This window comes from Lepidochelys kempii, chromosome 8 (genome assembly GCF_965140285.1).
Source record: "Lepidochelys kempii isolate rLepKem1 chromosome 8, rLepKem1.hap1, whole genome shotgun sequence".
In the NCBI taxonomy this organism is placed as follows: Eukaryota; Metazoa; Chordata; order Testudines; family Cheloniidae; genus Lepidochelys; species Lepidochelys kempii.
In genome coordinates this window covers 58,114,320-58,135,865 of record NC_136387.1, presented here as the reverse complement: position 1 = coordinate 58,135,865, position 21,546 = coordinate 58,114,320, and positions in this window count along the sequence as shown.

Genomic DNA, 21,546 nt, shown 5'->3' with positions numbered 1-21,546 from the left:
GGGGGCTCCTGCTGGGGGTGCAGGCTCTGGAGTGAGGCTGGGGATGAGTGGTTTGGGGTGTATGATAGTGCTTCGGGCTGGGACCGAGGGGTTCAGAGGACAGGAGGTGGATCAGGGCAGAGGTGGGGGGTCTAGGCTCAGGGGTCTAGGCTCTAGGCAGTGCTTACCTCAAGCGGCTCCCAGAAGCAGTGGCATGTCCACCCTCCGGCTCCTACATGAAGGTGCGACCAGGTGTCTCCGCTGCATGCTGCCCCATCCGCAGGCTTTACCCCTGCAGCTCCCATTGGCCGTGGTTCCTGGCCAATAGGGGCAGCACTTGGGGCAGGGGCAGCATGCGGAGCGAAGGCCCCTGGCTGTCCCTACACATAGGAGCCAGAGGGGTCCATGCTTCTGCTTCTGGGAGCCACATGGAGTGGCCCCTGACTCTGCTCCCTGGCTGGAGCACCAGAGTGGGGCAAGCCCCAAACCCCGCTCCCCAGCAGGAGCTCAAGCGCTGGATTAAAACAGCTGGCGGGCTGGATCCAGCTGGTGGGCTGTAGTTTTCCCACCCCTGAGCTACATCATAATCTTCCAAAGTACCTTCTAAAGTGTGAATTTCCTGAAATGTGCAGGGTTCAAGATGGCAGATTCTTGAGCTCCATTCACTTGGAAGGCAACATACTCTGCCCAATCATCAGACTATGTCAGACACAATTTTTGTTCCATATGTTACCTTAGGGTGGGAGAGGGCTCCTCAGAAGGGAAAACATTTGCTATAAGAAATTTAGGAAGTACCTTATCGGGTATTATTCAGTCAAGAGACTCACAAAAAAGAGGAATTGATTTTTATTTTAATAAGTTAATAGTGAGAAATAACATATTATTTTCACTTGAATATAAATTTAGACTAGTAAAAAGAATTACCCAAACCTTACAAAAGCTAAATTTATTGTGATTTAAGATAGCTTGAAAAAGGGAATGGCTCATTAGAAAAGGCATGGGGACAGAACAAAGACCACAGTGGGAATACAACTTTCTGACAAAATGATGATTACTTTAGATCATTTCATGATTAATTCAGATAATGCCAAGAGGAAGGCTATGTACTTGTTTGCTGTATAAATGTAGGTTCTTCAGAGGTGTGATCCGAAGCTCACTGAAGTCAATGAAAGTATTTGCATTGACTTTAAAGGAGTCTGGATCAAGCCCCAGAAGCTTCGTCAGTCCTCAGTAGAACAATGTACCTCAAGCTTAAGAGCTAATGCTGGAGCTGAAACTCCATTTCATGGCCCTAGCTAGTGGTGAAGATAATAAATTACTACGGATATAATTGTTTAGGCAGTTCTCCAATATTTAGGCATAAAAATGGCCATACGGGGTCAGACCTATGGTCCATCTATCCCAGCATTCTGTCTTCCAACAGAGGACACTGCCAGGTGCTTCAGAGAGAATTAACAGAACAGGGCAATTATCTAGTGATCCATCCACACCCGGCCTCTGGCAGTCAGAGGCTAGGGACCCCCAAAGTACGGAGTTGCATCCTTGACCATCTTGGCTAATAGCTGTTGATGGACCTATCCTCCAGGAACTTATCTAGTTCTTTTTTGACCCCTGTTATAGTTTTAGCCTTCACAATATCCCCTAGTAACAAGTTCCACAAGCTAACTGTGTATTGTGTGAAAAAGTGCTTCCTTGTGTTTGTTTTAAACCTGTTGCCTATTAATTTCATAGGGTGACTCCTGGTTCTTATGTTATGTGAAAGAGTAAATAACACTTTTTCTCCACACCATTCACGATTGTATAAGCTTCTAACATATCTGACCTTACTTCTCTCTTTTCTAATCTGAAAAGTCCTACCCTTTTTTAATCTCTCCTCAGATGAAAGCTGTTTCATACCCTTCATCATTTTTGTTGCCCTTATCTGTACCTTTTCCAATTCTAATACATCTTTTTAGAGATAGGAAAACCAGAACTGCATGCAGTATTCAAGGTGTGGGCATACCATGGATTTATATAGTGGCATTTTGATATTTACTGTCTTATTATCTATCCCTTTCCTAATGTTCCTAATATTCTGTTAGCTTTTTTGGCTGCCAAAGCACATTGAGCAGATGTTTTCAGAGAACTATCCACAATGACTCGAAAATCTCTTTATTGAGTGGTAACAGCTAATTTAGATCCCACTATTTTATATGTATAGTTGGGATTATGTTTTCCAATGTGCATTACTTTGCATTTATCAACATTGAATTTCACCTGACATTTTATTTCCCAGTCACCCAGTTTTATGAGATCCCTTTCATAGAACATAATTATTTCTTTTAAAGGGATTTCCTTGGGCATCTGTTTTCTTGATGAATTAGTTAGTCAAGAGCAGAATCTATTTTCACAACTTCTTCTAGCCATGACCGTAAAGCTGTTTATAAGTAACATATGCTTTTTAAAATTTATTTATTTAAGTAAGTGAGTGACTGACTAACTGACACTAGGAAACTAAGATTCAGCTATTATGATTGCACTGGCTAAGATTCAAAATAGTGTGTCAGAATGTTTTTTCTTTTTTCCAGACTTATTATTTCTACACAGTCAATATTTCAGCCAATACTATATACTTTAATGATTTTGTGCTTAAGGAAATTGCTGCACTCGAAGAGACATTTTTAAAATAAAATCATATTAAATACATACTGATATGATCCAGCAACCGGGAGCCAAATGGGTAGGTTAATTTCTTTCTGTGTTATATGTCTTTCTATTATGTATTAGTTATATCTCAATAATTTTATTCTATTTTCTGTACTAATGGAGGGTTAGGTGATAGGAGAATTAGATCCAGATAAGAAAACAAAAGCTCACAATTTCCTCCAAATTGAGCAGAATGACTTTCGCTCCTTCTTCTTTTCTGTTACAGCTACTGGTATAAATTTGTTGGCAGGGATTGACATAAGTACAGTGCAGCCAACATTCTCCCTATAGGCACTAAACAGTTTACCTGAGTGATGTACTCTGCTTCTGCCAGCTTGAGGCCCGAGGTCTCAAATCTTTTTTCTTGATTTTGGTCTTTTGCATAGAAGCATAATATGCTCGCAGCTGCCCCAACAGGCTGGTTCCCCTTCAGCCGAGGCCAGGAAATCACAGCTGTGTGAAGTGACACAAATCATAAACAATTAGGCAAGGGAATTACTTTTTAAAGCGATCGTTCCCTGAGCTAGTCAATGATCAGAAGATAACTAAGTGCCCTTCTACCCAAGGAAAGGCATCTTTCTTACAAACTGATTAATGGCACTGGATGGCTCAGGCATTTAGTAATGGGTTTCAAAGGTTTTCAGCTCTGCAGCCACTAGTTCCTGCAGTAAAGTTGTGTCTGATACCTGTTTGGAGGACTACGTGAAATGAGTTGGTGGGCTCAGTCCTATTCCTAATGGCCAGGAATCCACAAAATAAAGGACCCCATTAGGATTTTGGCCCTCTTCTTCACAGTGTCAGTGAACCATTGAGACTAATTTATCCTCTCATCCCTAGAGATGGTCCCTCTAATTGGGGGCTGAAGCAAATGGGTGTGGCAGTGTGGTGAAATCTCATGGCATTGTTGTCTGTGCAGCACCCTGACTGTAGATAAACGAGGATGTTATTATTGTTAATGTTAATTATTATTGTTATTGAAAACTGAAGGGAGTTGGGTGAGTAACGCCCACTTCTGCTTTTGAAAATCTTCTCCCTGTGAATATCAGTCCAGCACCTTTCATCAATACTGAATTCTGTTTAAAACGAGAGAGGATAAATGCACATATTTGAGATTAGTTACAAACACCTATTAACATCTGCCAGAAACCCCGTGTGAATATAAATACCTTTTGGGCTCAGGGCAGGAGTAAAGGGCCTCTGGGACAACACTGATGGTAAGAAGCCAAACCAAGAAGTAGTGGTTGGAGCTTTTTATTGCAGGAGCCAGTGTTGAAAGAGGGAGCTAAGCAGTGGGTAGAAAAGGACACTGTAAAGAGGTAGCAAGGTGAACAGTAGAGAACGGAGACACTTACAAACAGCTGTCATCACATATTCATTGATGATCATTTCTCAAACTTATTATTCCTATTGGAATCAGATTTACATTGCAGTACTTGTATAACCCTGGCAAAATGGTTGGAGTCATGTGCCAATTAATTAAGAATCAGGGATTTTTATTATATCAATACTTAGCAATGTTTTTAAAAGATTATTATTGTGGCTGATGGTCTTTATGTTTCATCAAACAGCTTTAGGAAAAACCTATGAAAATAAGGAAAATGAGGAGAAATTTGCAACTTACATGAAAAAAAAATTGAATGATACAATACAAGCTAAATTAGTTTGTGGGAGGGTGGAGGGAGAAGCATACCTCTGTATTGTTCATACCTATAACTATGCAAAATATGTGTTAGCAACATTTGGATTTAGCTTGGATCATTTTTATTATACATTTAGTCTCCAATCCTGTAAATATATATGTGGATATTTAACTTTAAGCATGAAACCTGTCCCATTGCAGGAGTCAGACTTTATATCACTAAATTCAGCACGTCTGTAAATACATGTTTTTTTTTCTTTTGTAAACACTGACTCACTTTACCTACACCTGGCTGATAGCGATTCACATGTGTTTCTGACAATACCAAATACTATTAGCTGAACAAAAAAGAAGAATTGAAAAAAAAAGCCTTAAGGGATCAGGTATTTGAACTGTGTGTGTGTGTTGCCTATTCTATCAGATGAACTTATATGTAATTTCATAGGCTTATGTTCTAAAATAAGATTTTTAACAGTAGCACTTAAATACATAAGGTAAAATTCTGGCCTCACTGAAGTCAATGGCAAAACTCCCATTGTCTTAAATGTGGACAGATTTCACCCCTGCCCTTTTTTAACTTATGTTGTGTAACTAAACCAGGAAAATAAACCCCAGTTTCTTAGCAGCACTTTTGAATGCCAGATCTTGTTTATTCTATTCCTTGTACAAGGAATTTCTATTAAAAATTATCGATGTTTATTAAAAGCAGATTTCAGATACTTTTTTAAAATGTGATCACTGCCTACAATGTGGTTACAGTCAGAAACAGGCATCTAAAATTGATCTGTTGTTACAACATTTTATCTACTCCCTGTGTATTTTTCACAGCATCCACTGTACAGTATCTATATAGGTTACTGACCAATATGTTGTACTGCCTTTGTCATTGCAGAACAGAAGAGCAAGTTTTGTTCAGTTTTAAGCATCAGCAAAATCACCAGCTACGATTCCTACATTTTTTACTCTCAGTAGTGATGTATGAAGCAGAAAAACACAGCTTGACTTTCAGATACTAGACTGAGGTTACACGGACCGTCAGGATTTTTTTTAAAAAACTTGTAAATGAAGCAAATTTGATGTGGAATTCAATGAGGGAAAATAAACATGGAAAGTGTTTTTAAGTCACTATTTCCCACGTGCACACACCTTTAAATATACTGTATGACTCAAACTATATTGTTAATGAGATGGAAAAAGACAATATACATATATTTGTAATAGCAAAACATTGCTTCTCATGTGTTTTCCTACTTTAAAAAAAGAGTATTGCCTAAGACAGTTCTTTAGACAGTTATTCAGCTCTTGAAAATTCAATAGTTAAAATGTTAGCAGTTCTGAAGAAACATATGGCAATTGTGGAGAAGTTCTGCTTATGAAATGCAAACATTGAATATATTACAAAAGCATACCCATTGTTATTTTCCTATATTGGCTGGAGATTCTTTGTATAAATCTTGTCCAATATTCTCTTTATTGTTGAATTATGAAAAAAGTATTAGTATTCCATTCTAGAAAAATCCCAATTAAAGTAAATATATTACTATATCCACTGAAAAAAACCCTCAAACCCTAAGTTAAGATAATGGTGCATTCAATCTTAACTCTACCTTATTGTATACAAATTAAGGTATATTAATTAAATAATCAACATAAAAAGGCTCCAGCTACACAAAAAAAGTTGTAACCGCATTTGTTAGGTGTGTAGCATGGTTTGTTATTAGTAATGCATGTGTTGTAGTAATGCCTAGAGTCTCCAGGCAAGAAAGGAACCTCAGCAGTATTAGGAGCTTTAAAAATCTTATAGGAAGAGACAGGTCTCTGTCCCAGACAGTTTACAGTCAGAATGGAACATGTGCAGAATTTGCAAACAAGACCTGCACTATCTATACAAGACATTCATTACAGGGGAAATCTATGCTCTATTTCACTTCTGCAAGGGAGGGAGTTTGTCATAAATTAATTGGCGTGGTCATTCCACATGCAACGGTGCCAGCTGCCACCCAAGCGCCCCCTCATGGCCAGGATGCCTCTGTTGGACCCTGCCTCTCTTTTCCCCTTCACGAGGGCTCCTTCAATAAAATCCACACAGTCTCTTTCAGTCACGACCCTTCTCAGGGCTGTTTTTTTTTTTAAAATTAAGCTAACAAAGTTCTCAAACACAAAAACAATCTTCTACCCAGGCTTAAGCTGGCCACTCTCCCTGCAGATTCACTTTACAATTCCTTCACTGCAGGAACCACCCTCTCTACAGATTCCTGCTGCCTTTTACCCTGGTATCAACTGATTTAACCCAAGTGGGGCTCATTCTGTAATCAGGGCTGACTTAGCTCCATGTAGGAGCAGGATTGTATAATTGTACTATAAGAAGTGAGGTACTAATGTATGTCTTTTTTCAGAGTAGCAGCCATGTTAGTCTGTATTTGCAAAAAGAAAAGGAGTACTTGTGGCACCTTAGAGACTAACAAATTTATTTGAGCATAAGCTTTCATGAGCTATAGCTCACTTCATTGGATGCATTTCCACAGAATTTGCAAATTAATTCCAATTCAGCAGTCTCTTGTTGGAGTCTGTTTTCAAAGTTTTTTTTGTTGAAGAATAGGTTTTCTTCAAAAGGTTTTCTCTGCCCCGACCCCACTCTCCTTCTGGTAATAGCTCATCTTAAGTGATCACTCTCCTTACAGTGTATATGGTAAACATCCATTTTTGCATGGTATGTAATATAAATTATTTATATGTGTATATAAATCTCCTCACTGTATTTTCCACTTTATGCATCCGATGAAGTGAGCTGTAGCTCATGAAAGCTTATGCTCAAATAAATTGGTTAGTCTCTAAGGTGCCACAAGTACTCCTTTTCTTTTCACCTTAGTAGGTCATTTCAAAATACAGATCATATCAGATTAATTTTGCATTTGGTTTATACTGGGCCATCTGACTGCTTTTAGCACAAACACCTTATTGGCTTTCCATTTATTTGAATACAGTATGAATTATCTCTAGTTTAGAGCACCTAGCCTTCAGACTGAAGTTCGGTGTCTGATCCTTACGGCCTCCAGCACTCAATCAGCTTCTTCTTGCTGCCATGCAGGTAGGTTAATCATTTATAACATCTTTAATTTATAATCCTCTATTTTCCCTTATCAATTGCCAGGTCACCCTAAACCCTGAAAAGGGCCTCAGGAGCACAGAAGGATGAGTGAGGAATCAGTGCTTTCAGAATTGTTATAATGTGGTCACCACCAAGCAGAACATTATCTAAAAAGTAATATACTGTAAGCTGGTGAAGCAATTCAGCACAAGAACATAGGGTAAATCAGTGAGATCCTCTTTCCCAGGAGGAATTTTATCTTTTGGTCACAGAAATAGATGATAAACCTCAAAATACAACACAAATGTTCCTCAACTCATGGCTTCTTGCCCAGACCCATTACCCTGGGTTCAGAAAACAAAATTATCACAGTCAGTGTCTCACTTCCTGTTCTGAACCAGTTGCTTTTACGGCTCCTTCCTGAACTAACAGTCCAAACTCTTCATTTGCCAGGAATGGCAATGTTTATGTACCCTAAAGACATGTCACATTTCTGGGGCAAGTTGCACCTTTAAAAACAAACAAACAAAAAAAAACACCTTTGAGTTCTAGACACACAAACCTGGAAGCTTTTTGGGAAGCTGGGTTGTCTGCCTGCATTAGCCATTGTTTGGGCATTCACTATTGCTTCCTGTACTTGGGATTGTGTTATTTAAGATATTTATACATGATCTAGAATAAGAGAGGTGAACTGTGAGGGGACAAAATTTGCATATGGTTCAATATCATTGAGGGTTAATCTAGCCTACAAAGGACTGAACAGTACGTCAGAAGATCCCAACAAAGCTAGGCATTTTGCCAACTTAGTAGGAGATTAAACTCATTCTGACAACTGCAAGGTAAGGCACATTGGAAGGAGCAATTTAAACTACTCACATACATTGATGGTATCTAAATTAAATGTAACCACTCAAGAAAAGTCCTGGGTGTCATTGTAAATAGCTTAATGAAAACTTTTGCTCAATGCTCTGTAATGATTTTAAAAACAACAAGTTGTTAGGTTGAATAGAGGAGAGGAGGTGATTTTGAAAACTATTCTGTATAAGGCTATTCTATAAATCGATATATGAGCTCACCTTGAATTATAAATTCAGTTGTATTCATCATATTTCTAAAAGGATATATCAGAAAGAGAAAGACTAGGGAAACTGAAAGAATACTTCATCAAGATTACTGGGCCAAATTCCGCTTTGGTTTGCAACCACAGCAATCCCTTGAAATTACTGGTTACCCAGTTATAATCCATAGTTGAATATGGATTATTTAATTTAGAGAAGAGATGGTGTCTCTATCTCTGGTAAATTTTAAATCAATATTGGATGCTTTATAAAAGATATATTCTAGTTCAAATGGAAATTAAGTCACGGAAGTCCTATGGCTTGTGTTACACAGAAGGTCAGACTAGATGATCACAATGGCTTTATAATCTATGAGCCCTTCTGGTTTTATAATCTGTGAATAGGAAGGGTTCTGATAGAGCAGATGTTCCCAGATTTGGTTCGCGGCTTGTTCAGGGTAAGCCTCTGGTGGACTGCGAGATGCTTTGTTTACCTGAGCATCCACAGGTACGGCCACCCACAGCTCTCTGTCCCTGCAGTTCGCCGTTTCCGGCCAAGGGGAGCTGCTGGAAGTGGCACGGGCCGGGCCATCGATTCCCGCAGCTCCCATTGGTCAGGAATGGCAAACCGCAGCCCTGAACAAGCCGTGAACCAAGTTTGGGAACCCCTGTGATAGAGAGATACAAAACAATAGATCATACCATATACAGGGGCTAATCTTTGTGCTCCTATTTCCCCTTACTCATAATAGAGAGACAGGAAGAGAGACAATGCCATGAAAAGGCAACAAATTTAACATTGATCAAAGAAAATACTGTTCCACAAAATACATAATTACCCTGTAAAACTCACTGCCAGGAGAGATCATTGACGCCAAGACTAGCAGGACTCAAAAGACATTTGAATTGATCATAAGAACATTATCCACATTTTCACTAGTTAGATTAACTATTTATAAGAGGTATCTGAACCTCAATAATTTACAACATAAGCCTCCCACTAACTGTCTTGTGTTAGGTCAGGGATCAGCAAACTTTGGCACACGGTCCATCAGGGAAAGCTGCTGGCAGGCCAGGACAGTTTGTTTACCTGCAGCATCCACAGGTTCGGCCAATCGCAGCTCCCGCTGGTCAGCAGAACCTGCAGACGCTGCAGGTAAACAAACCATCTCGGCCCGCCAGCAGCTTTCCCTGACGTGCTGCATGTCAAAGGTTGACGATCCTTGTGGTAGGTATTCGTGTCCCTTATGTTATTATAAAATTGACCATTACTGGGAAGGTGAAAAACTTTCTTGGAAGCAGTTGTACTGTATACCTTTGAGACAAGTTTCCAGGCTCGACCATCACTTTTTTATCCAATATGATGATTTCTGTTTTCCTACAAATGAAGTACAGTCAAACCTCAGAGTTATGAATGTCAGAGATATGAATGCTAGACTAGTCAACCACACACCTAATTTGGAACCGGAAGTACCCATTCAGGCAGCAGCAAAGGGAAAAACAAAACAAATGCAGTACAGTACTGTGTTAAATGTAAACTACTAAAAAATAAAGTGAAAGCAGCATTTTTCATCTGCATAGTAAAGTTTCAAAGCTGTATTAAGTCAATGTTCCATTGTAAACTTTTGAAAGAACAACCATAATGTTCAGAGTTACAAACATTTCAGAGATACGAACAACCTCCATTCCTAGTGTGTTCGAACAACCTCCATTCCTAAGGTGTTCGTAACTCTGAGGTTCTATTGTAATACAACAGAATTGTGTTGTATTCAGGTGCTCTCTGGTTTGTAGGTGGCAACATGTGTGATACACTATTACCATTATCAATTATTATTTAATAGAATCATAGAATCATAGAATATCAGGGTTGGAAGGGACCACAGAAGGTCATCTAGTCCAACCCCCTGCTCGAAGCAGGACCAATTCCCAGTTAAATCATCCCAGCCAGGGCTTTGTCAAGCCTGACCTTAAAAACCTCTAAGGAAGGAGATTCTAGCACCTCCCTAGGTAACTCATTCCAATGTTTCACCACCCTCATAGTGAAAAAGTTGTTCCTAATATCCAATCTAAACCTCCCCCACTGCAACTTGAGACCATTATTCCTCGTTCTGTCATCTGCTACCATTGAGAACAGTCTAGAGCCATCCTCTTTGGAACCCCCTTTCAGGTAGTTGAAAGCAGCTATCAAATCCCCCCTCATTCTTCTCTTCTGCAGACTAAACAATCCCAGCTCCCTCAGCCTCTCCTCATAAGTCATGTGTTCTAGACCCCTAATAATTTTTGTTGCCCTTCGCTGGACTCTCTCCAATTTATCCACATCCTTCTTGTAGTGTGAGGCCCAAAACTGGACACAGTACTCCAGATGAGGCCTCACCAATGTCGAATAGAGGGGAACGATCACGTCCCTCGATCTGCTCACTATGCCCCTACTTATACATCCCAAAATGCCATTGGCCTTCTTGGCAACAAGGGCACACTGCTGACTCATATCCAGCTTCTCGTCCACTGTCACCCCTAGGTCCTTTTCCGCAGAACTGCTGCCTAGCCATTTGGCCCCTAGACTGTAGCTGTGCATTGGATTCTTCCGTCCTAAGTGCAGGACCCTGCACTTATCCTTATTGAACCTCATCAGATTTCTTTTGGCCCAGTCCTCCAATTTGTCATAATAATAGTTGTATTGTGAGAGAATCCTCAAGGTTCCAATGATGATCAAGACTCCCTTGTGATCTAGCAACATAGAAGTTGGCACATTCTCTGCCCTGAACAGTTTGTGGTCTAAAATGATGAACTATATATGGGGGGGAGAAGGAAATAAGCAAAATTTTATATACATGCATTTATTTGATATTTCTTTTAGTTTAGTAGTCAAATATACAAATATTAACTTTCCACAGGTACCTCTCATTCAACTTCCCCAGCTATCCCTCATTAAATAATGGCTGATTTCTGACAGGCCTCATGGCAGAAGTGGATTTTGAGAAAGGGTTTGAAGAGAAGATTGGGTAATAGCCTAACAGATCCATTCACGCAGGGCATTCCGCAAATAAAGGACAGTGCAGAAAAAAACACAGAAGATGTTTCTGGGGAGAACAAGCAAGAAAAAAAGAAGAGTCTGGTATAATTGTCAGAGCAGGGAAGGGTCAATGTAATGAAAAATAAGAAAGGATAGGAGGGAGAGTCAAAGTTACAAGAGTCCCTGGAGGTTGTGAAGCCAAGAAACTTGATATGGTGTAAGGAGTACTAGTGGAGGGATGCAAAGAAACTGGTTAAAAGATAGGAAACAAAGGGTAGGAAAAAATGGTCAGTTTTCAGAATGGAGATACCTAAATAGTGGTGTCCCCAGAGGTCTGTACTGGGACCAGTACTGCTCCACATATTCATAAATGATCAGTAACGGGGGATAAACAGTGAGATGTCAAAATTTGCAGATGGTACAAAAGTACTCAAGACAGTTAAGTGTAAAGCAGAATGCAAAGAGTTACAAAGGGGTCTCACAAAAGTGGGTGACTGGGCAACAAAATGGCAGATGAAATTCAGTGTCGATAAATTCAAAGTAACGCACATTGGAAAACATAATCCCAACTACACATAAAAAATGATGGGGTCTAAATTAGCTGTTATCACTCAAGAAAGAGATCTTGGAGTCATTTTGGATAGTTCTCTGAAAACATCCACTCAATGTGCAGCAGCAGTCAAAAAAGCTAACAGAATGTTGGGGATCATTAGGAAAGGGATAGATAATAAGACAGCAAATATCATATTGCCTCTATATAAATCCATGGCATGGCCATATCTTGAAAACTGCAAGCAGATGTGGTCGCCCCATCTCGAAAAAGATATATTGGAATTGAAAAAGATTCAGAAAAGGTGTACAAAAATTATTAGGGATGTGGAACAGCTACCATATGAGGAGAGATTAACAAAAGTGGGACTTTAAAGCTTGGAAAAGAGATGACTAAGGGGGATATGATTGAGGTCTATAAAATTATGACTGGTGTGGAGAAAGTAGATAAGGAAGTGTTATTTACTCCTTCTCATAACACAAGAACTAGGGATAATCAAATGAAACCAGGAGTCACCCGAATAAATTAATAGGCAATAGGTTTAAAACAAACAAAAGGAAGTATTTCTTCATACAGTGCACAGTCAACCTGTTGAACTCTTTGCCAGAAGATGTTGTGAAAGCCAAGACTATAACAGGGTTCAAAAAAAGAACTAGGTAAATTCATAGAGGGATAGGTCCATCAACGGCTATTAGCCAGGATGAGCCAGAATAGTGTCCCTAGCCTCTGTTTGCCAGAAGCGGGGAATGGGTGACAGGGGATGGATCACTTGATGATTACCTGTTCTGTTCATTCCATCTGGGGCACCTGGCATTGGCCGCTGTTGGAAGATAGGATACTAGGTTAGATGGACCTTTAGTCTGACCTAGTATGTCCATTCTTATATTCTTAAAGGATATGGGTGAGAAGGGAAACATTATACAGACCTCTGTTATAACAGGAGAAATCCAATTTATTCAGAGTTAATTTGTCTGCTGGAGATCACTGTTCAGCAATGTAAGCAAAAGCTGAAAGTTCAGCTCAATACATCATGGCTCTGCCACAGGAGGGTGTGTGTGTGTGTGTGTGTGTGTGTGTGTGGTGGCAATGCTTAGAGACTGCTTAGGGGAAAAGTCTCTTAATGTTCACTTGTTTGAAAGATTGCTACCTTAACATAGTCTGAAGCTCCTACTTTAGCAAATGAAAATGAGTCTGTTATTAATAATGAAAGTTGATCGCTGAGGGAGATACTCAGTCTATGAATTTAATTTGTAACAGACAAAGAAGAAAGCAGAATTTCAGTAGTGGAAAGATAAATTTGGATCTCTTCCTTCATATTTCAGCAATGGAGAAAGCACAAATGGTTTATATTCTGCAGCGATTTCCAGGCTTTGGTGTAGATTATGTGATTTATAGAAGTTCAAAGGAGCCACACTGGGAGGTCCAGGGATGGTGTCTCAGCAGACGCATCTTTCCCAGATCCACTTGTTATGCACTTTAAACCATTCATACCGAAGTTTCAGTTTGCTACATTTAGTGTGTCACTGCAGAAAGAGGTGTGACTATGGATCCCGCTCCTTCCCATCCAACTCACTCATTTCTCCCCAGTGGGAGTAAGGATTTTATGAACTTTCAGAAATGAATGGTTTGTCAACCTAATTAATTAGTTCCAAGAGCTGGTTGGGAATTTTTTAATGAAATAGCTTTGGTCAGAAAATGCCAATTCCTTGAAACCAAAACTTTTTGCATTGGAATGGAACCAAATTTCAAAACCTTGAAAACTTTCACATAACCAAATTATTTTTTCCAGCCAGGCCTATCAATCAGCCATTTTGAATGGCTGTATTTTTGTGCACTATTGTCAACCTCACTTCACCAGCTAGAGTATATACTTAGGTCAATATGTTCATGCATCTGTTCCTTATTTATTAATATGTAAGTCACCTACCACTTAAGAAAATACTGATTAATTTGCTTGAAGGTAATAGTATGAATGAAATTAAAAATAAAAGGAGCTTGTTCATGATTTTAATCATAAGAGAATAAGAATAAACATAAATTTTGGTGAGGTGAAGACATTCAGATTTGAAGAGGTAAGTTTTGAAGGAATGTGGACCAAAAAGTGTAAAGAGAGAGAAACTATTAGAAGAGAAATAAAGACAGACAGAGAGAAATAAAAAGGATCACATTGTGGTGGGAAGATATGGGGACAGAGGACACAAACGGCTTCCTCCTACTACAGTGTTCCTCTCAGAGAAGTCTTCCAGGGATGGTTGAGGTTAGCCTTTGTATGACTTGTTCAATAGCTACCCCCAAAAAGGTGTACCATGGGGATGGTACAATGACTTCACAGCATCTCTGTAATCTTCATTGAAGCTGACCAGTGGAGCTGGGGATGGGCAAGCCCACAGAGCTGGTCAGAATTTTTTTTTCTGCAGAAAATTGTGGGGGTTTTTTAAGTAGAAAAAATGAAAACAAAAATTGGCTGTAAAGATTTCACCAAAACAATTTTGGTTTGAGGGATTTTGATTTTAATGAAAAGTCAAAAAATTTCCTCATAAAACAGACAGACAATTTTCATTAAAAATGTCATTTAGTCAAAAACCCAAACACGGTCAAAACACTTTTGATGGAAATTTTTCAACCATACCTTGAGTGCATACTGCACTCTGTCTCATAATATTGGAGCTATTGTTGAATCATGCCCCAAGAGCCTTCTGGTTATATCAGCCGAATTCCTCTGTATTATGCTCTTCTCTCAGCACTGACTGTAAGCCACATTCTAGCCTAAAATGTCAAGCATGCAGGAAGAAATAGATCAAATTCTGTTCCCAGTTACTGAACCCCAGTGTAAATCCAAAACTAATGCAGTTACTCTATATTTACACTGAGGTAACACACCAGAATTTGGCCGTTCATAAAAGTGGAGTAGATTTTTAAAAATTCCTGTGTGGAGAAAAAGTCAAGTAAATAAAGTTATTAATAAAAAGAAAGCAGCTTCCTGACATATTAATACTGCTATCTCTCTCAGTTTCTCTGAAGTCTTCCCATTCTGTCCCTGGTGGGATCAAATCACCGAAAAGGTGTTCATACATTTGACTTGTTTGTAAAAGTAAAGGAAGACAGGTTGCCTTTAATTTAAAACCAGGTCATTTTGTTTATGAAGGGAAATAAAGACATTAATTTTCCCTCTTGGTTTATCACTATAGTGTTGTTGAACTGTTTATTATAGTGAACATATTATTCATTGAATGTCTGCATGAATAAGTTTTATCCTGTGGGTTGTTCATGAAGTTTGTTATGAGTATTGCCTCAGCTATGTGATATCTGGAATTACTGTTTACTCTGTGTGAGATGTAGTATTCTCATAAAAGCAGGAAATCCGAGGTTTCAGTAAAGGACTTTTATTTAACTGTTATATTAACAACATAATGGATGAGCCTAGATTCAATGTCTGGCTCAGAGAACCTAAACTGCCTCCATGTTTTCCTCACATTTGTGCTTTCTGGTGTTGGAATGTACATAAAATGGTACTCTGCTGAATGATCCCCCAAGTCGCATTCTCTTGCTCTTCTCTGTTTGGAGGACTTAAGCTTTGTAAATGGAAGGAGTATCTGAACAACTCATTGGGGCTTTGGGTCTCTCAAGGACAGTGTATGAGAACTTTAGGGAGAGAAAGGTAACAGAGAATCAGGCTTGCAGAATTTAATTAAGATATATGAAATCTCTTTTCCTTTCCCACTGAAAGACCATCACAGACTGTCTGCATAAGTGGATCTCATATTTCAAGTGAGGATCTGCATGGATTTGCAAACATTAATGTTTGTTTTTCTTTAATATTATCTCCCAGTGAGTTCTTCTACCCCTTTTTTTAATCTAAATATTTCAGTAAAAGAGAAAGATCAGTTCTTACAATGGTTGCCTTTAAAATGTTAGCCTTTGATAATATGGTGGTATCTAGCATCTAAAAAGCTTAGCGTAGTAAACTAAGCTCAATAGTTTGGATATCACTGTATGATAACTCTTGGCAAATGCTGACTTTACATCACATCCAGTACCTCCTCCAGCAGGTTCGTGAAATATTGAGATACTCAGTAAACAGATGATGTGAAAATTTTACATTACATAAAAGCTAGCAAAGTTCACAAAGTATTGTGTTTTTACAAAAAAAGTGCCATGAAGTGAACCAAAGAAGTTTGGCATGACAATAAATATTGAGCCAGGTTCTAAAATCAGGTAGAAACCTTACAAAATGTCATTTGCACAGACAGATATAAAATATTTTATTTTTATTCTCTCTCCTTTTCCAAACATTTCTAAAGAAATGTCCTCTCTTTATAATCAGAGGATTTCTTAAGTGATATTCTACTGTGTATAACACAAAGGGACATAATTAGTATGCCAAAAATATTAATAATCACTATTATTACTGGAAATATGTCCCCTGGACAATGACAACTGAACCACTGTAGTCAACTGTCTAGACAGCAAGCTGTAGCAGGTGTAGACAATAAAGGAGCTTGGGTACATCTCAAATTCTTTATGGAACTACTTTGTGAGTAAGATTTCAAGAGAAAAAAGGGAATGGTGGGAAATCATGGTTGTAAAAGTTTCAGTACAATTTCTGGACATGGCAAGCAAAACAGTTTACAGTTCCCATTATGACTTTCTCTGAAATAGACAAGCCCCTGAGACTACAGTGAGGCAGACAAGCCAGGGTTATAAATATATTTATAGAAAGCACTGGTGCAGTGACTAAATGGGCTGTTACTTCCAACGTCCTCCAGGGGTAATCACATATAGGTTCCACAACTTCTCCAAGGGCAGACCATCCTGACAGGCTGTTCCCAAGAACAGCAGGTAACACTGAACTTTCAGCAGTCTCGGAGCGTGCCCTGAAGCAGACATGTCAAGCAGGCTCTTCCTTGCAGTAGCAAACTACCATCTCCTTTATCATCATAATATTGTATACATTCATATATAAACACACACACACATATCCCGATCCATAAGTCCATCTGAGTAGCATTCACCCGCACACAGTCTCTAGATGTTATAGATGCAAAGAAAACCTACAAAATATGAACTAGGGTACCCAAAATGGAGATGAGTCTGCAGGGAACCTGGAACAGTAGCTCTAAGAGGTGTGAACTGTCTTATTCCTCTCAGTGAGGTTTTAATTCAGATGCCAAGGTATGGTAATTTAAATGTGAGCATGGTTAATTATTTCATTACTCTTGTTAGAAAAAGAGGGGGGAATCACAGATCTATACAATATAATGAGAGTACATTTTGGTGCCATAAGTGAGTGGTTTTTCAGAAATACCATCACATTTTTCCCCCCATTCAAGATGGTGATAGCCCCAGCAGGAGAGTGAATTTGTGTGGGGGGGTGGAGGGTGAGAAAACCTGGATTTGTGCTGGAAATGGCCCACCTGATGATCACTTTAGATAAGCTATTACCAGCAGGACAGTGGGGTGGGAAGAGGTATTGTTTCATATTCTCTGTGTATATATAAAGCCTGCTGCAGTTTCCATGGTATGCATCCGATGAAGTGAGCTGTAGCTCACGAAAGCTCATGCTCAAATAAATTGGTTAGTCTCTAAGGTGCCACAAGTACTCCTTTTCTTTTTGCGAATACAGACTAACACGGCTGTTACTCTGAAACCTGAATACTAAATGGAGTAATTGGCACTATCTATTCTGCCATTATACTTATAAAGTTTGTACTGTGAATGGCACCTCATTGTTTTCTATTCATAGGATGGATTTTATTTGGGGGATGGAGGTTGGCTTTTTGTCCTAGTGGCTAGATGAAATACAGAAGTTTAAGTCTGCTATTGTATGAGCTAAAAGGAAGGTTCTGGGATCAAACCCCACAGATGGCCTATCCAAGGTCATCAGTACATAAACACAGTGATCTCATTATATTTATCCTCAACCACCCTCTCCCCATCCTCATCTGTTCTAACATTAACTTGTTGGATCTTGCCTTAAATTAGGTTGTAGGCGTATACACCAGCTGATATAATGGGATTTCAATCCTGATTGAATCCTTTGGGAGTCATGATAATATAAAGAGTTACTAGTAATGATAATAAATAATTGGCTCTGCCTACTTGTAATCAGTGTGAATGTGTTGTTGTCTTCTTCCCCCTCCCCAGCCATGACTCCATTAATGTTCTGTTTACATTTATACCATGCAGGTAATCCTTGAAAATAATCATTCCTAGAGAGATGCATTATTAAGATAAATTGATTACATTTATTGATACTTTTCTGAATCCATTTCCTGTTTGGTCTATTTAAGAGAAGAATCAAGTAGCAACTTTATTTCAAAATGATTGTATTATAAATGTATCCAGCTGCCTTCCTGATAAACATGGAATCATGATGAGAAAATGTTACTTAATTTATCTATTTTAAGATATTTCTATGGCCCCCATTATGGTAGAATTTTAACACCACATAATCTTTAATGTGTTTGTCATCATCAATCCTGTGAGAGATTATCCTACCTTACAATGGGAAACTGAGGCACAGAGAGACTACATGACTTGCCCAACCTCACACAGGAAGTCTCTCGTAGAGTCAGGGAATTGAACTCAGATTTCGGACATTTGGATTAAAAAAAATAATTAGAAATTGAGTTGAGGGTCCCATTTTACTTAACCTGAAATGTTTAAGAAAGGAGAAAAGAAATTTGAAAAGAATCACCATGTTGCCTTGGTCACAAAAGAAACATTATTCAGCCCCAGAAATGCCATTTTACCATTGTTCAAATTCTTAAGCCTTGACAAGTAATTGCAATTTTTGCATACAAATGTGCATGAGGGGAAAAAAAATGTGGACTACTCAAATGAGACCTTTAACTTTTTCTTTGCATAACAAAACCAGGCAGAAGAGACTTCAGGCTTACCACTCATCTGAAGGCTAGCACATCTAAGAGTTTAGTATCCTCGTTATTGCACTGCAATATTTGAATTAGAATTGGGTATCAACAGTGGGAGAGATGAACCTATACCTTATGTCTACACTGCAATTAAAAATCCATGGCTAGCCTATGCCAGCTAACTCAGGCTTCTGGGGCTTGGGTTAAGGGGTTGTTTAATTGTGGTATAGTCATTCAGGTTCTGACTGGAGCCCAGGGTCTAGGACTCTGTGAGGTGGGAAGGTCCCAGAGCTTAGGCTGCAGCCCACGCCTGAATGTCTACACCAAATTAAACAGCCCTTTAGCCGAGCCGCAAGAGTGCAAGTCAGTGGGCACAAGCCAGCTGCAGGTTTCTAACTGCAGTGTAGTCATACCTATAGATTTATCAGTAAGCAAGATGGATAAAACATGAGCCCAGGACTCAGAATTCTGAGTCGTATTTTCCATTTACCTGGGAATAGCTTGATGGGGCTGTTTGTAAAGAATGTACAAACAGTGCCCTATTTGTAGTGTGCATACCTATTAGTTAATCCATGTCTACTGAAAAAAAGCAGATGACCCTTCCTGACATTCCTGTCGGTTACACATAATTTCAACCTGGTGGTATGAGTTTCTCAGTTTGCCAGATTCTAGCAGCAGCTAAATAAATTGTAACTGTCTAGAGCTCTTATTGCCTACTACAATTCATGACTAAAAGGAAAAGTTTGGAAAACCATTTTCAAGCAGATAAGAACATGAAAGCTTTCTAAAAGCAATGTTATTTCCAAAATGCACTCCAGGTATGGCTGTGCAAATTGCAATGCCATTTGCAAAGAGGTTATTTCAGATTATTTCTCTTCAGATCATCCAACCATCATGTAAATTCTCTGATCCTCAAATTTTTCTCTTTGTCTCACTTAGCAAGGCTGTGCGTCTTCACACATTAGATACAGCATTCCCACAAAGAGATTACTGCTGGTACATCACCCCTTTAATATTGTCACTTCCAAAATCATTAAGGACATTAATGAGTTACTCTGAAGCATCTAAGCTTGATTGAACTTAAAGTTGGTATCAAACTATGTACTACTACACTAGAGCTGTGTGAAATATTCACAATGAGAACATGTTGTGAACACGTTTTTGTTTTCAGACAGTTTTTAACAAATGGATGGAAATTTGGAGATATTTCTTGAAAATGTTGCTCAAAGTTTACTATTTGACAGTGAAAATGGTTATGACAACTTTTCTTATTATTTCTTCATGTTTTGAGTTGGATTGTTTGGTTGTGATTGGCAACATAAATCATATGATGTTATTTCTGGTTGTCTTATTGGCTGGGACTCCAGGGAGTTGGATGGCAACTTATTATCAGTTTGAGAAGTGTTTAGCCCTAGGGTGTGGGGGCATCTGAGGGATGCCTCCTCCAGGCTGAGGGAAACCTCATGAAGAATTGTTCCAGTAGAGAGCAAGAAAAGCTCTGTGGAGAGTTTTGTCGACTTGGAAGTAAGGTAGAGGCACAGAGATTACATGTGGAAGGCCATAGGACTTCAACAGAACCTGCATGATTGGCCCGTACCTCTGGAAATCCACAGGGGTTGGAAACAGAATGCACTGTGTGTCTGGAAGGTAAACATCACCCTAGCAAAATGTTTTGAGGATAACTTTGATGGACAAGTCAGCTATAATTTCTCCCCATCATCTCCTTCCAGTAGACTTCTGTTCAGGGGTGAGAGAGAACTGATCCTTAATTAGTGTGCCAGCAGGAATTTTGGAGGTGAAACTTTTGCAATTCACACATCTGTCTTCTTCAGGGAGGTTATTAGACTAGAGCAAAGTTCCATTTGTCTCCTTTCCAAGGCTTCTGACAAACTATTCTTTGTTCCCAGTGGGAGCACAGGAATTGTAATGTAGGCAGAAAATTGACCCTACATGAGGGACTCTGTAATGAAGTGAGGAGCACATCTCCAAATAATATTAAAACTACAAGACAAATTTGCAACATTTAATAAGGCATGTGTTCTGCCTCATCTGTAATTGTTGAAAAAGACACATTTCTTTATGGGCTATTAAAATGAAAAATTGTAGCTTAATACTGAAATAATTTACCCCTGCTTTTGTCATTACTGTATCTTTTCTGAAAACAAAACATAACAGCATTTTTTATTGGAGTCCACTTAAGCTTTAACCAATTTCTTTTATCTAGCACAGCCTAATCTTATGATCCATGCATGAGAAATGTGGCCACTTTACTCAGATAGTTCTGCTTATGTGAACATTTTTCTTACAAATAACTCAGTAAAATACTGAAACATGATTACGATATAAAATGTGCTTCTGTGATGCATCCATCCTTTTCTCAGCTTTCTATAGCTAGCTGAACCTTGTCATTTGAATCTCTGAGATGTACAGCAATTAACAATTACAAACACAATACGACTACTGCAAGAACCGAATTTTTCTGCATTAGCCAGCTAAATTTATCTAATGATGTCAGCTTTCCTCTTGCTGTTGTCATCAACAAGTTTTTATTTGTTTAAAACATTTCTGTAAATTACTACATTGAGTGTCTGTCTTTGTTCTGTTCTAAGATAGTCAGCTAGTTAAGAGATGGTAGGATTAGCCTGTCTTGGAACATTGCTTCA